At 42.6% G+C, this 14218-nt stretch overlaps 1 protein-coding gene across 8 annotated transcripts in view; it reads right to left on the bottom strand.

Annotated features, from left to right (window-relative positions):
- Nucleotides 1–888, bottom strand: part of SOCS5 (suppressor of cytokine signaling 5) — a 59935-nt gene extending 59047 nt beyond the window's left edge. For 4 of the 8 annotated variants that reach the window (XR_004352883.1, XM_032653057.1, XM_032653058.1 and 1 more), the window contains exon 1: nucleotides 383–574. The gene's annotated coding sequence lies outside the window, so the exon portion shown is untranslated. Of the gene's footprint in view, nucleotides 1–382; nucleotides 643–670 lie in introns of those variants that run through there. The other 4 variants (XM_032653062.1, XM_032653060.1, XM_032653059.1 and 1 more) reach the window with 4 other exon arrangements.
- Between the last annotated feature and the right edge of the window lie 13330 nt (nucleotides 889–14218).

The following is a 14218-nucleotide window of genomic DNA, read 5'->3' as shown; positions in this document are numbered from 1 at the left end:
TCTCCGGTGACCTCCCCCACGATTCACCACGACCCAGATCACGAACGCCCTCCGGCTAGCCCGGAGCGACCCCCTTCCTCTTAGGGGCCCTACGTTCCTCCAACCAGAAAAACAATTCAACGAAATGCATCAAGAGCCCACTGAGCGCAAGCTCCCACTACGCGCCGCACGGTCTGCACGGGGCTCGCGGCCCGGGTCCGCCGTCCCCCGCCCGTCGTCCTCTTCTCGGCCAGAGGGCCGGCGCTGCCTCCGCCCGGGGTGTGGAGGCGCCGGCCGGAGGCGGACTGCGCCGGGCGCGAGCACCGGGGGCCGAAGAGGCGGCCGCTAACGGCTGTGCGGGGGCCAGGGAGCACTCAAGGGCCGGGCCACCGGGGACACTCACCGGTCTGGGCGCGCGGGGCGGCCTCATCCAGGGGCACCTGCGGCCAGGCAGGACGGGCCCGGACGGCGCAGTCACCGAGAGGGCGAGTCCGCCCGCCCGCCCGCCGGTCCCGTCCAGTTCCCTCCGACTGCCCGAGCGGGCGCAGTCTCGCTTCCTCCGGACGGAGTCCGGGGACCCCAGCTCCGCCGGATGCCCCCGCCAAGCCCCCACCCCTTTCCCCGGCCACCTCCCCCTCTTCACCCTTTTCCCCTCCCCCCTCCCCCCAACCCCCACCGGAATGGAAAATACCTCCTGGGGCGGGGGGCGGCGGGGGCACGCCTCTCTGAAGGGCAGCCTACCGTGACCAATAGAAGACGGGGCTCTGGAGGGGCGGGATTCCCAACGGCCAATCCGAAGGCGTGTAGGTGAGGGCCGAAGGAGGGAGGCAGGGAGCGAGAGCGGGGAGGCCCGGGAGTCAGGGAGGTCCGGCCGCTCGGGTGCGCGCCGTGCGCGGCTGCCATTTTGGAGTCGGGCTGCTGCGACGGCGGCCGGGTCCGGCCCGGGGGAAAGGGAGGAGCCAGTCAGGTGGGAGAGAGGGGGTCACGTGGGCTTGAGAGGCGGGATAAGGCGGGCTGCGGCCGGAGGGGAGGGGTTGGCAGCGGCGAGTCACGGGGGCTGAAGAGGGTCACGTGGTCGGAGAAGGTCCAGAGGTGGGCTTGGGGGCGGAAGGTCAACCTTGAGGTGGGAGAAGCAGGAAAGCTTTGTCCCTGGTTTCAACTCTGTTAGGGAAAAGGAAAGGAAAAATGTTGAATGGAGGGCGTGAGTGCCCGGTCGGAAACTGTGAATGAGTCTCCCTAGCTCCCTCCAGCAAGGAGCCTCCCTGTTCCTAAATTCCAAGATCCACGGGAACCTGGGCACTTCGTTTAATTCAAGCATTCCCATCCCCACTCCCAGCTGTCACAAACGTGACTCAATGATCAGATGGAGGAGTGTCTCCCACTTTTTGCTTGCACTTTGTATGGAAGGGCCCCCGCCCTAGAAATGGCTGAAAGAATAAAAGCGTAGTTGAGGCATTGTGCAGACGCCAGGACAGGCCATCTGGCCTTATAGAAGCCTTGTCGTCATTCACAAATTTACCCAACACTTCTGTGTTAGACATACCCCTGATCGTATTACAACGCCTCCAGACAGAACAAAACAAAGTTGACTATGAGACCCTGTCTAGTTCTCATCCTTATTTCAATTCATGCTTCCAGTACAGGCTAAATTATACTCCTTACTAACCCACTGAAAGTGCTTCTCTTAAGGCTACCAGTGACATCCATATGATCGAGTTCAAGGATCACTTTTTCGTTCTTATATGATCTCTTTTGCAGTTGATTCTATGGACTACATCCTTTTCCTCCTCCCCAACGTACCCCTCACCCCAGTTTACCTAAGACCATAAACCCTCAGATTGTATTTCTCTTCAGTTAACCTTTATAAATCGGTTCTGTGTTGGCTTTTTAAGAGAGTCCCAGGATCTGATCCTCAGTTGGTGCATAGTCGTTCTACTGCACACTAGGTGGTCTAACCATTTTGATGGCTGAGTGTACCTTTAATGAGATCCCGATCTGCATACCTAAGTGCTTTTGGATATCTCCACTTGAATCCAATCTTGACATATCCAAATCAGAACTCAAATACCTACTAAGAAGACCGCAAACCTGCTCCTTCCCATCTGTTCTTTATCTTCTTTGATAACATTACCATTCATTCACTTAAGCACACCAGAATCTGCGAGCAGTCCTCCAGGCTACTCCCTCACAGCTGTAACACTTCCCTACCCCTTTGAACTTCATCGTGCTGATTATATTTACTAAATGCCCTTTTGTCTCAATTTCTACAGCCACTGCCTCACCTGGGCCATTTATTCATTAGCCCAGTATTTACTAAGCATTTTACAATGTGCCAGGCATTTTTTGAGGTGCTCAGGATATAGTGGTAAACAAAAGGGACAAAGTTCCTGAGTAGGGTGAGACAAAGCATATATGAGTAAAGTAGCAAATAAATAATTCAGGGGTGACACCCCAGTGCTCATAGCAGCACTATTTACAATAGCCAGGACATGAAAGCAACCTAAATGTCCATCAACAGAGGAATGGATAAAGAAAATGTGGTGCTATATACAACGGAATATTACTCAGCCATAAAGAGGAACGAAATTGGGTCATTTGTAGAGACGTGGATGGACCTAGAGAATGTCGTACAGAGTGAAGTCAGAGAAAAACAAATATCATATATTAATGCATATTTGTGGAATCTAGAAAAATGGTACAGATGATCTTATTTGCAAACCAGAGATAAAGACACAGATGTAGAGAACAAATGTATGGATACCAAGGGGGTAAGGGGGTGGTGGTGGGAGGAATCGGGAGATTGGGATTGACACATACCCATTATTGATATTATATATAAAATCGATAACTAATGAGAACATACTGTATAGCACAGGGAACTCTACTTAGTGCACTGTGGTGACCTAAATGGGAAGGAAATCCAAAAAAGAGGTGATATATGTATATGTATAGCTGATTCACTTTGCTGTACAGAAGAAACTAACACAACATTGTAAAGCAACCTATACTTCAATAAAAATTTAAAAAATAAAATAAATAAGCTATATTTCTTAAGGAAAAAAATAATTCAGGGGTGATATGTGCTATAAAGATCTCCCCCCACCCCAGAAAAACAGGGAAACCGGCAAGAACCTCCCGAAGTTGTTGCCCAGCTCTTCACCTATCTCCCCCACCCCGCTCCCCCATGCCCCTCGGCCTCCCCACCCTGCTCAACACCTTCTCATCCTTTCCTCGTATTCTTGAAGAAAAGATAGCCCTGATCCTTTCAACTGGAGTGATTTTCTTTCCTTTCATCTGCCAGGACTTCCCTCTATCTTTATGTTACAGCTGCCTTAATACAAATCCGCCAACTAGGAGATAAGCTACTTTGAGGGCAGGGATCACACCTTATACATTTTTATGCCTCCACAGGGCCTTGGCTCAGAATAGGTGCTCACAAAATGCATGTTGAAATGAACTGGTGAATCCCCTGACCCCTGAATCAGGCTGCCACAGAAGCATCTCCAGCTCAATCAGAGTGGAAGGTCAGTGAGCTCATCTATTAGAGCGTAGAGGCAGCTATGCCTCATGGCAGAGGGCAGGGTAATAATGAATGAGATTACCTCTGTTGGTCCCTTCCAGGCCTGGGATTCCATGATGCTGTGCCCCATGTCGCGCAGGAGTTGCATCATAAGCACTACTTTACTTGACGGTGCCTAGTACATGTGGGCAATTTAAAAGTATTCTTTGTTTCTGATGACGAGCTTCAAACCCAGAGCACTCTGGGTGAATTGCCAGGAGAGGCTCTGCAGGAGAAGGATTGCAGTTGCCACTTGACTCTATTTCCAGGCCCTTGGGTATTGCACCCCAACAGGGAGTGAGATGATGCCAGTTCCGTCATAGTCATTGTAATTAAACCCAAGTTCTGGCAAAAGGCGGTGCGTAATTATGAAGTATTATTATGGTTTTTATCATTATTAGGCACCCAGCTGCCCAGCCCAGAAAACCACAGTAGTAAAACACAGAGAAGCCAAGCTCCTCTCCCAGCTGGCATGAATCAATACCAGGTGTATTGGCACACAGTCCTGCAGCTCCGCTCATCAAAATGAGACCTTCTGTCCCCTCTTTTTGGCAAGATAAAATTTTAAATGAATGAAAAGAGGAAATGTAAAGAAAGACCTTGCCACCACCTGTAAATGGAGTTCCTTTTTTCCATGTCCCCTGAATGATCTCTTCTCATCTACATATTTATTGTGTAAATCTTCTTCAACTTTATCCTTGACCTGCCAGCTTTCTAAACAGCATTCTACAATGTCTCCAGAGGATGTATTAGTTAGGGTGGGAGTACAGAGTGCAGAAAAGAGTGCTTTTACTTTCAAGAAACTTATAATACAGACTAAATAATTCAGCAAATATAGTCAGGCTTGACAAGGCATCTGCCTTTTATTGAGCGCCTACTCAATGCCATACTTGGCATTTTCACATATGCTAACTGACTTGATCCACACCACCCTGCAAGGTGGTTTTTATTATCCTTATTTTCTTCAAGGTCTCAAAGACTTAGTGACAGAACTGAGATTCTAACATAAATATGCAAATTTGGTGACTGTATACTCATGGTAGATGTGTCCACACTGGGAGATGAATATAGGTATCAGATACCACCTCCTTCTGTCAAATTAAAAATGGTTTTTTGAACAAAATAGATTTTAAGCTGAGCATTGAAAGGACAATTCAGAAGTGATGCTGAGGGAATGGTGCCAAACAAGGAGGCCAAATTGGCCATAAGCCTAAAATCAATCAATAAGGAGAAAGATTTCTTGTTCAGCGATGAGTCATATTATATTCTTCAAGTACCTTTATTATCTCAGTTCTTCCAAATGAGGAAGTCAACCCAGGTGGTACAAGGGGGGGCTGAGGATGGAGGAGGGTGGTTTGGGGAGGGAATGAGTTTTCGAATGGAGAACTCCCAAATGGCCCATAAACTGGCACATTGGGCACTGGCTTCTGAAACAACTGGAACCATGGCAGCTTTCTCTGCTGCTTATCAGTTGTTTTTAACTGATGTATGTAGAACAATTTCTCATTCTCTTATTTTTTCTAAAACAATTGATTAACACATTTTAAAAAACTTTTAGCACTATGTTGTACAAGGCAGTTCACTTCTATTTTTAGTGGGGTTTTTTTTTTCAAGGAGTTTAAGATTCAATAAAATGAACCTGTTTAAAGTGTACAGTTTGATCTGTTTTGAGACACGTATACCCTTGTAACCACTACTGTAATCATGAAATAGAAAATTTACATCACCCCCAAAAATTTCCCTTGTGCCCTTTTTGCAGTTGGAATTTTAATACAACTTATATTTTGGTTACTCTAAATCTAGATTGCCAGCTTCAACCTTGCTTTCAGATTCTAGGCCCATACTTTTAGCTACCTACTTGACATATCTACGTGGATACTACACACAGGTACCTCAAATCAAACAGGACGAAAAGATAAAGCAAGTGCTTTATCTTAGCTACAAGAAAACCCCCATCTCCTACTTCCAATTCCCTTCTCAAATCATTTTTCTGTATTCTTCAATTTGGCTGAGGTAGTCGTCATCTACTGAGTCATATAAGCTAGAAAATTTAAAAAATAATCTTCACTCTTCCCTCTCTTCAACCTCCCAAAAAAGTGATTCTACGTCACACAAACATTTTGTAATCAGTCCTTTCCATTTCCAGTATCCTCATTCAGACACATCTCCCTTGCATGATAACATAAAATCTCCTGACTAGTTTCTTCATGATCCAATTCATCATCCGATCTGCCACTCTAATTTTCTTTTGAAAACCCAGATCTGACTGTTTAAAACCTCTACATTCAGAGACTGCCCAACTGCATACAAAGTGGCACTGAAAATCTTTCACCGTATGGTCCCAACCTCCCCTCCTGGATTCCTCTGCTCCCTGCCACATAAAGCATGCTATACATTTTCATCTTTCTGTGCATTTTCTCAGATCTCTGTCTGAAATGTGCCTCTTCCTCCACCAGGAAACTCCTCCAACTTTCACAGCCCCATTTATATGACTTTCCTCGGTAAAGTCTTCTCAGACCTCTCCAGATAAAAATAGTCTTTCTGTTTGTTACACTTGACCTCCCACAGCATGCTGCACATACATTTATCACACTGAACAGACAGAGTGGTGAAATAGAACAGGAGAGCTGAGTCAGAAGATCTGGGTCTAACTTAAAAATCTCATTCACCACTTGCTGTGCATCTGAGGCAAGTCACATAACCTCTCTGAACCTCAGTTATTTAATCTGTAAAATTGGGATAACACATAATAATAACCCCCTCGTAAGACTCTTCTGGTGATTAAATGAAATAATTATAAATGTGAATGTGATTTGCACTATACAGATATTAGAGCTATAATAACAAAGCTGTATCTTCTGATATATTGTGAGCTCCTTGAGTGCAAAACCAGCATCTGGTTATCTTTATATCCCTTCTACCTAACATAATGCTCAGACCTGCCTGTTGCCTAGACTGGTTTATGACGTAAGTTACCATTTCTTGCAGAATCATATTCTCTCCGTTTACTCTCTTAGCCTACTTTGTACAATATAAAAGCCAATCATGACATCCTCATTTCTTTTTATAATTGTTTATTGCCTTTATAATTAAATAGTTTCATCAAAAGGTCTCTGAGGAAATGGAATATATAGTCTATCCATGATTAATTTTAAATGCCTTTATTTTTATTCAACAAAAACTTTTTAGAGCCATTAAACGCCAGCCCTGTTCTAGGCACTGGTCATCCAGAGGCTAACAAGAGCCTTCACAGAACTTACGTTGGAGTGGGGACAGTAAGCACAAACCAACAAATAAAGATGTTAATCTGTAGAGTCAAAGGTGCTACAGATAGAACAATGTTGAAGGTGGGGCTGATGGAACAGGAGTGGTCAGAGAAAGCCTCCCTGAGAAAGTGGCCTTTGAGCATCAGCAATGAAGAGACAATCCTACAGAAGGAAGGAGGAATAGCCTTCCAGGCAGAGGGAAGAGCACAGACAGAGGCCCTGAGACAGGAGAAGGCAAAGGAGATGTGAGGAACTGAGAGAAGGCCGACATGGTGTGGAGGAAGGGAGGGGTAGTGGTAGGAGGTGAAGTCAAAGAAGCAGACAGGGCTTGGAAGGGCAGGGTAAAGAGTTTAAATTGTATTCTAATTGTAATAGAAACCTCTGAAGGATTTTAAGCAGGAGTATGATATGATTTGATTGTTTTTTAAAAGGATCTCCCTAACTACATATGGAGAATGTGTTCTGGGGGCGATGGGAGAGAGGATCAGAAAGCAGCCTAGTGATCTTGGTCCAGACTAGAGATGGTGGTGGTCTGGATTAGGGTGGTAGCCTGAAGACTGGAAAGAGTAGTAGGTTTGGGTGTATGTTTGGCAGATAGAATTGACCAGTCTAACTGATGGATTTAGTGACAGTGAGTGAGGGAAAGACATTAAAGATCACTCTTAGGATTAGGAGCTAAGCAGTGAGGTGGATAAAAGTTCAGTTTACTGAGTTGACACAGTGCCTACGGAGGCGCTGTGTTAGGCTCTGAGAACACAAAGCCCACTAAGACACAGTACTTGCTCTCAAAAAACCCAGGCTAGTGGGGAGGTCTGCCTCCTACCCCGGTGATTTCTGTGGGATGTTTTAAGCACAATGTCAGAGCTCTGCACTGAGAGTGTCAGGAAGGAGCCCCTAGTCTCCACTGAGAGTGTCAGGAAGGAGCTCCCGTGTCCCCTGCATTGGCCCCTAGTCTAGTCCAGCTAAGTGAACCAGGAGGCCTATTCTCTTGGGAAGATAATGGGCACTTTCTTGGCTTTTGTGAATACGTGCAGCAATCCACATTCTAGATAAAGCTTTAATTTAACTCTTTATGAATAACTTTCCATAGTTGTCAGCAGCATCTTCCAGGATCTTGGACTTTTTTTTTTTTTAAGAGAAGAGGAAGGAAGGATATGGAAAAACAGCCAGTAGGTTAAAGATGCTGGACAGAAGCAAGGTGCTCAGCTAACAGGAATGGGAATCAGTATGGTCTGAGCTTCTACTGTACCCACCTACTCGTACCAGGCCAACAGTAGACCTTTGGTTGACGATGAATTCAGATTTCTTCTTCTTTTTATTGTAACTGGAACTTTTATGAGGTTACCATATGACTCCTGAATGACTTTTCTCAAGCTTTTTTCTTTCTGGTATTTATTTAATTTTTAATATTTGACCAGCTGATATATTCACGTTTCAAAAATCAAAACAAAATTAAAAGGTATATGGCGAAAAGTCTCCCTCCCACCTTGCTTCTTCCACCCCATTCTCCATGCCCACCCACCCTCATAGGTCAAGGTAACTATTTATATTGTTTTCCCATGTGTCCTTACAGTGTTTCTTCACACAAGTACAAGCAATTCTTCTTTCTTCTCTTCCTCCCTTCTTACACAAGAGGTGGCATATTATATCTCCTGACCTGCATCTTGCTTTCCCTCTGACAACGTCTCTTGGAGATCTTTCATATCAGTACTAAGAGAGCATCCTCATTCTTCTAAATAGCTGCACAGCATTACATTACAGTTTATTTAACCATTCCCCTATTGATGAACACTTGGGCTGTTTACAATCTTTGCTATTTGTTACAAACAATGCTGTGATGAATAACCTGACACGTATGTCTGCAGCTTTATCCGTAGGATAAATCCCCAGAAGTCTCCCAAACACTTTAATAAAATCTTCTAAAGGAATATTCTAAGGTGGTATGATTAGATTTCCAAAGTAGAACCTTAGCTTTCCAAGGATTAACTCTCACGTTCCATTAAGCATAGTTCCTCATTCGTTGGCCTGTGAATTATATCCTTGTATTTTTTCCAAAAAGGAATTTTTTAAAATAAATTTATTTATTTGTTTATTTTTGGCTGCATTGGGTCTTCATTGCTGTGCACGGGCTTTCTCTAGTTGCGGCGAGCGGGGGCTACTCTTTGTTGCGGTGCGGGGGCTTCTCACTGCAGTGGCTTCTTGTTGCGGAGCACGGGCTCTAGGTGCGCGGGTTTCAGTAGTTGTGGCTCGCAGGCTCTAGAGCGCAGGCTCAATAGTTGTGGTGCACGGGCTTAGCTGCTCCGTGGCATGTGGGATCTTCCCGGACCAGGGCTCGAACCCCTGTTCCCTGCATTGGAGGGTGGATTCTTAACCACTGCGCCACTAGGGAAGCCCCAAAAAGGAAATTTTTAAAATATTTAATCTTTCTCCTGCAACCAGTAATAGCTGGCATAATGTTTTATAAAAGAAGAAAAAAGAGAATAAAATTCAGCTTGATTATGCCCCAGTTAATGAATTTTAAGCTCTAGAAAATACTTGAGTTTTCTTAATTCAACCTATAGAAGCATCTCTAGAAAGAAGTCTCAGATGGGATTGATGGGTTTGGAGTTGAGAACTTGTAAGGTATACACTGCCCCAAACAGCTCTAGTGCTACCCTAGCCCCAGGGTCAAATATCCTTCAGCCATTTTTTATTAGCACCCCTTTACATTTCTCTTTGTAATTCTTCAGTTTTCCATAGTTGCTTTTGGAAAATAGGTTTAATGGCTTGGTGAAATGGGTAGACTTCGGTAAATGTGCTTTATAACTGAGCCACGTAAAGTAAGTATCCTGTACTTACACTAGCCACCACTCATATTTTTTCTTATTTATTAGATTCCAGATACATGAGACCAGGATGGAAGAATCCTAGGGCACTTAATTTACATGAAATATTTAGGAGAGCATATACAGATGTAGAAATATGTACAAGTAATGTGTCAGTGAGAGCTGCCATTTAAAAAATATATGTATACATCTTAAGAAGATAGCCCATCCATATTACTATCATTATTAGAAAATAAAATTATCTTTCCACACAGAACTTCTCTTTGGTTCCATTTTATGTGTGGGGCGGTTTGTTTATTTGCTTGTTCATTTTAATTGTAGCATGAAAGGAAGTATTTAAAAACAAATCATGAGGGACTTCCATGGTGGCGCAGTGGTTAAGAATCCGCCTGCCAATGCAGGGGACATGGGTTCGAGCCCTGGTCCAGGAAGATCCCACATGCCACAGAGCAACTAAGCCCGTGGGCCGTGACTACTGAGCCTGCATTCTAGAGCCTGTGAGCCACAACTACTGAGCCTGTGTGCCGCAACTACTGAAGCCTGCACACCAAGAGCCCATGCTCCGCGACCAGAGAAGCCACTGCAATGAGAAGCCCGCATACCGCAATGAAGAGTAGCCCCCACTTGCTGCAACTAGAGAAAGGGTGTAGCAACTAGAGAAAGCGTGTAGCAACGAAGACCCAACACAGCCAAAAATAAATAAATAAATAAATTTATTAAAAGAAAAAAAAAAACCATGAAATTGACAAGTTTCAGCCAACAGCTGTCTAGAAAGCTTTCCTTAGCTCTAAAGCTCTCTTCCTCAGAAATCACAAAATCTACAAATTGTAGAACTAGAAGTGTACAATATCTCTGAAGAGTATCTAGTCCCAGCTCTAACTGAAACTATCTTCAATTTTTTAAATGTCTCACATGAGGATTCTACAGTCTCTCTTTTGGCCATTACGTCCCCCCCCCCTTTTTTGTTTTTAAATTAATTAATTTTTAAATTCCTTCTCATATATTTTGGTTTCTCTATTTGCAATATTTATCCTTCAAGTTTTCATTAAGCACTAACTCTTCTATGTGAACATGAGGAAATGTCAATTATACATTCTCCTTTATTCTCTTCAGTTGGTAAGACTTGGACTCTGTCTTTAGGAGATAGCCAGAATTCCTGCTTAAGTGAGGAATAATACTAGATAAAATTATTTGTGCACCTGGTCCCTGAGTATTTGTAGAGAACATCAGTTCCACTGACCACACTGTAATTTTGTTCTGGGGACTCTGGTCCTCCATACTCGCAGGGCTTGGACAGAATAGCAATATCTCTACCCCCATGCCTCAGGGGTGAAACATGTGACCTTGGTCTAGGTCATCAGTATATCCTATTCCCTGGTCACAGTGATCCATTCTAGATCTACTAGAAAAGTTGGCTCTGGGTTTGAACCTAGAGGTAAGTAGCAGCTTGCATCGATATTGGGTACACGAGGTGAGAGATTGCCCAAGAATGGAGCCAATGTTGAAGATGCTGAATTGAGAAATGGAGAGAGAGAAACCAAGTCCTAGGTCATACTGTTTGAGCACTGCATCAAGCTTCACCTGAACCAGATACTCTAAATCATTCAGTTACATGAGCCAGTAAATTTACCTTTTTGACTAAACTACTTTGGATTATGTTTCTCACCTCTGGAGAGCAAAGGATTTTTAGTTGATGCAACATCTTCAAACAAAATTAGACAAATTAAACTCACGTTGTTCCCACGGTTTGCCAAATTACATGATTTCCCCAGCTAATACACAGACTCCTTTCTTCTTGCATCTAGAGTGAATCTACCCTTGCAGCATACCTGTCTAGACACCAAACCAGAATTCTCTTCCCCTTCCCCTAAAGGCTCTTCCAGTTCTATGTTTAAACCCAGCCCACTGGTGAAGTTAAAGAAAGAAGGGAACAGATGGCAACCTGATTCATATTCCTCTTATAGGGAATTAAGCCAATGTATTTTGGGGGTCAGTTCCAGTTCAGTTTCAGCAGTGAATGAGAGTTGTTTGAATCCATTTCTGGTTTAGGCCTGTAATCATCTGCAGTAATCCAAAGTCCTTCACAAGGAGAAAATATTGGGGGGAGTTAAAATTTTGTTCCAGTTTGACAGAACTATGTAACGTAGAATCAAGTTGCACCCGTCTTGTTAGGCATTTTGTGCTAAAAGAGGTAGCATATGGGCAGGAGAGGGAGGTGATTAATAGTATACTTAATACGAAAATAATCAGCCTAGACTGCATCCGTAATAAGCTGTGTCATAAAATCTACTCTTTGGATTTTCTTTTAATGTTTCTAATCCACATGAGAGCATATTTTGAAATATCGTATAGTATCCACCTAATCACTAAAAGATAGGTTGAAGCATACTTTGAAAATTTTGCCTCTTTTAGAGGAGCAAGTGTCTTGTAGGTGAAACATTTATGGCCTGAGTTTGAAAATTTTTTCTAATTAAATTGATAGTCTGTCAATATCTCAAGGCATTAAGACTTAGTGAACAATTTGGGGACATTGATTATCCTCTAAAATAAAAAGTAAAAATCTAGGTTTAGAATATCAACTGGACCTTTATATATAAAAAATCATTATATATTTATAATATAAATAATTTCAAGACACTTACAGAATGCTCAGCTTGTTCCAGGATATTTTTTGTTAGTGGGTGGTATACAAACAAGAGATAGAAAGACAGATGCCATCTACATATTTTACAAAAACACCTCTTGCTGGTGCATGTGTAAACAGGGAGTCAGATTTGACACAATGTAAAGAGATGTCTTACAGATGGCACACATGAACAGAACAGGTCTTCCCAAACTGATGAGGCTGTAAGAGCGGTTGTCATGAGTATGTGCAAGTCTGTCACACCTGTTCTACAAGGAAATTCCCACTCGTAAATATGAACCTTCAGAATCAGAACCCAAGGCCAGCTGAGCTTAGTTCAGTTTTCCATTAGTTCAAGAGAGACTATGACCACCAAAATGGATTGCGTGTCTTTTTGTGACTCTTCTGAAACTTTTATGTTTCCCCTGTCTCTGTGCTATTTGAGGTTAAAGTTTAAGATTAAAATCCTCTTACTTGGTCCTTGAAGAAATAACCATAATTAATCTTGTAGCATTAAATTCATTGGTGATGTGCTTTGAAGGGGATAAACTCCTGCAAAAATAAACTGCAAAAAGGCTTGGATATACAGAATTTCAATGCTTCAAATGATGTAATTTTCTATAATATTTAGCATGCCAGTTTTAGTTTGGTATTTGTCTAATAGGAGATTTCGAAGAAAAAGCTAAAGAGAGGCTAATTTGCTTGGTGGTGCTTCTGTTCTTTTGTTCTTTTACAATCTAAAATTAACCAACATCTGCAGCGTCAACAGGGACTCCATATGGTATCCAAGTTTGTGCTTTTGCTAAATAATGCATTTGAGGCAATGTAATCTGAGAGGAATTCTGAGGTGATAATGAGTAGACTGTAGACTGCCTTATATTATACAGCACTTTATAGTTTCAAAATGATTTAACAACTAGGACCTTCTTTGATCCTCACAACAACATTAAGAGGCAACAGGATCAGGTATTTCTTCTTATTGTCGAACAGATGAGAAGACAGAGGTCCAAAGTATGGAAGAGAGATGTCCAGAGTCACAAACTCGGTGAGTAGCAGAGTGAGAATGAAACCCTGGCCATCTGGTTCCTAATCTAATGCCCTTTCTACCAAATTACCAGGATCAAGTTATTGACAACGCAAGTTAAAATAGCATGTTTTCCAAATAACAGATCCCACAAACAACTCTGTAGGGAAATGGAAAGGACTCAATACCAGAAACTAAATAATAAACATGTATGTTTAGTTTCCCAGAGTTTAATGGATTTCATTTGATCAATTAAGCTCACAGATGATTTCCACTGAAGTTCATCCTGGTTACTCTTGTGATTTCCTATTTTACCTACCAAAAAGAGTTTTCATCAAAATGCTTTTTCTTCTGTGAAATCATACCTCATAAATCTTTATTTGTCATATCTAGAAAATTCAAAAATTTTCCAGTCAGAGATGTTGGAACTAAGTGTTTTCCTGCCAGTAATAAATTATAATTTACATCTACCTGAGTTTTGAAACATTTTGTCTCAAGTCAAACTTCTGTAAATGTCTACATCGTAGCAATCATTCAGGATTTCTAGGACAAGAAAGAAAGTCATTTAAAGTCAAAGAATTTATTAGCTTGTGACTGATACACAGGCATAAATTTAGAAGAACCCTATTTTTGAAAGCATAAATAACATTATTGCCAGTCCACTTTACAGAAATTTCTAGCTATGTAATATTACCATTTCTACTTTTAAATGCAGAGAAATTCAGAGGCTTCCATTTCTTCAAAGTTGGAGGCTTAAAAATTACGAATGCTGGCATTCTTGAAGAGGAACACTGTGAGTTTGTTATAACAAAAGGTACTGGCGTTTGCAAACATTGATAGGCAGATAGCTTTCCAACAAGTGGAGACACAGAACTATACTGGCAACAGGAGCAGCCAGCAAGCGTTTTAATCGTGATTTGGCTCAGTCTATGCTGGTTCTGA

This window comes from Phocoena sinus, chromosome 13 (genome assembly GCF_008692025.1).
Source record: "Phocoena sinus isolate mPhoSin1 chromosome 13, mPhoSin1.pri, whole genome shotgun sequence".
Lineage (NCBI taxonomy): Eukaryota > Metazoa > Chordata > Mammalia > Artiodactyla > Phocoenidae > Phocoena > Phocoena sinus.
Note: the sequence above shows the minus strand (reverse complement) of the source record. Positions and strands in the feature narration are given on the sequence as shown.